Below are 2,891 nucleotides of genomic sequence, written 5' to 3'. Positions count from 1 at the left end.
CCTGTGTTTGGAAAGAGTTGCAGCTTCATCGCGGAGTTTCTCTCGGTTTGTGGGCTCATCTAAAGGTAAGCACCGAGCTAACTTTACTGTGAGTTCAGTTCATGTTGAGTTTAGCTCCTGAATGAGGTCTTCTGCTGCTCTCCTCGGTGTCTGTTCACAGTTTATTGTGAACACCTTGAGAGAAGAGCGAGAGAGTGTTTGGAGAAAAACACTAACTAACCATTAGCTCAGCATGCTGGGAGAAGTTGGAGCAGAAAAGTCTTTATCAGGGTTACAATAAGCTTCCAGCTGCTGTGGATGAACAAATGAATCTATAAATGTTCTGTAATGTGAGTTTATTGTATCCTTGAATCAACAATACAGTCAGTTTGAGATGCTGTTTACAGGCATGTGGGTTTCACGTGAGGAGAACAAAGGCAAACTTTATATAACACCACTCCACATCTGTCTCTGCTTAAACAGCTGCAGCCAGTTTCCTTCATCATATTGAGCAGCCAGACAACACGAAAATATACTCCTAATGAGCACTCTGGTTGTTCATGTGAAAAGCGGATTCTGAATTCACAGTTGTGATCAGAAGTTCACATCCACTCATCATGAGCACGAGTTTCATGGTAGTTTTGGGCTCTGACTTCTTTAACTGTTCTTTTTGTAGAATGGACTGTACAGCAGATATCTTTAATGAACAAACAAGAATCCATGTATTTTGTATTTCCTCTAGTTGACACAGATTCAAAAGTATGCGTATGGCCTCAGATATACACATATATCTAGTATTTGATTTAATGTCTGTTAGCAAGTTGCACTTCGACCAGATGTTTTTGGTAGCCATCACTAACTCTTGGCTGGATATTTGACTACTGTGGGAAATTTCCTGGTGACACGTTTTCAACAATTACATTATAAAATGAAGTAGGATCTCTTCCTCTCTTTTTATAGTCTGGTAACCATTCCTCTGATCACATGTTTGAGTCAAGTCAACAGTCCTCACCTGTTTGTGCAAAAGAAGAGTGAGATGCCTCACCTTTCTTTGAGCGTGCTCAGTGGTTGACTTTATTAAGCACCGATAATCAAACGGCAGATATTGCTGAGTGGGATGGGAAAGTTTGGCTATGTTGTACACCCTTGTGGTCATTTAAAACATTAACACAGACATTCTTTGTTTTTTTTTAATGAAAATTCATCTTTTTAATGCTTATTTATTTATTTGTCAAATTTAATGTCAGAGCTTCTAATAAGCTGCAGGAATGCTGTGTGAGTGGAGAACAGCCAGGTGTCCCCGTCTGATAAACCTCCATCAGTGCCACTGAAAACAGTCACTTTGACTGTAAACATGTTTCCATTTCTCACTTCACTCTTTTGGCATTTAAGTTTTTTATTGATTTTGCAACATATACTTAAACCTGTATAAGAGGGGGAAACCCCCCCCAAAAAACAGAAAAAAACACCCACAAGAAAACTGCTGTTGTACACCTCTGCCCTTACAAGTCTAAAAGAAAGAAAAGAGTAACTAACAATGGGTTCCAAGAGAAGTAACACAGAAATGGGCAAATAAAATTGACCGTTAGGTAACATTTGGACCGGTGGTCACAGTTAATAGTCCTTCAAATTACAATAATACGGTCAAAATCCTGTTTGCTTCAAATAGCTCCAAAAGTAGTCCCAATGTTCATCTTTGACTTCTGTGTCATTTTTAAGTTTATTCAGCATGGACTCATAGGAAGCAGTCTCAGTTCAGGACATACTGTAGTCTTCCAGTGCCTAAGGATAATCCTCGATGCAGTTACCAGTCCAACCATAACAACCGTAAAAATATTATTGAGAGTTCTTGGAATATGAGAACGGTCTCCTAACAAGCACAATTCAGGAGTCAAGGGCACTTCTGATCCTGAACAACCTTCTAAGAGTGTGATGACTTCCTTCCAAAAAGGAGCTATAAAGGAACATTCCCAAAAACAATGTAGGAAAGTCCCCGCCTCAATTTTACATTTCCAACAGAGATAGTCAGGCATAAGCTTCATACGATGTAATCTTGTTGGAGTATGATAATATCTATGCAGAATTTTATACTGTATGCATTTGCTCGTCGCCTCCTTAACATAAAGCCTATTTCCCGCCAAAATGCCCATCCATTTTTCGTTTGGAATTTGTGCATTTAAATCTTTCTGCCACAAAGTTTTAATGTTCGAACATTCCCCACTTCTATTATCGTTTACCAGCCTATAAAAACACGTTGCTGTGTGGTGCTCCTGAGGCATATTTATAAAATTTAGAACAAGATTTTCATGTCCCCTTCTGAACTTCGACGTCACACAATGTCTAATTTGCAAATATCTCCAGAAATTTTCCTTCCCTTCCAATTTGTATGTTTGAACAAGGTCTCTATAGGACATAAATTTTCCATCTTTAGATAAGTCGCTAATAACAATTATGCCACGAGACTGCCACAATTTCCAAAACACGTTTTTTTCCTATATGAATAGCTGGATTGTTCTAAAGAGATGAGTAAAACTGCACATGAGGTGATATTTTAAGAATTCTATGTATATTGAGCCAAACCTGGCTAGAATGAAACAAAATTGGGTTCAGTGAAGTGCAGCTTTGAGACAACATACCTTTTGGATCAAAAGGAGTATAAATCTCAGACTCTATACTTAGCCATTCCTGTCCAGCTTGATTTATTCCCCAGTAAATAACCAATTTTGCCATCTCGAATGAGACTGAATATAATCTTGGATCGGGTAAACTTAAACCACCCTTCTCCCTTCTCTCATATAATTTAAGCATATAATTTACTTGGCTTGATTCTTGCCCTTTTCCCATCCCACAGACACTGCTTAATTAAGTTCAATTCAATTCAATTTTATTTATATAGCGCCAAATCACAACAA

This window comes from Pundamilia nyererei, unplaced genomic scaffold (assembly GCF_000239375.1).
Source record: "Pundamilia nyererei isolate P.nyererei 1_Seehausen unplaced genomic scaffold, PunNye1.0 scaffold00357, whole genome shotgun sequence".
Lineage (NCBI taxonomy): Eukaryota > Metazoa > Chordata > Actinopteri > Cichliformes > Cichlidae > Pundamilia > Pundamilia nyererei.
The sequence above is the reverse complement of the archived record's forward strand: the minus strand, read 5'-3'. Positions refer to the sequence as shown.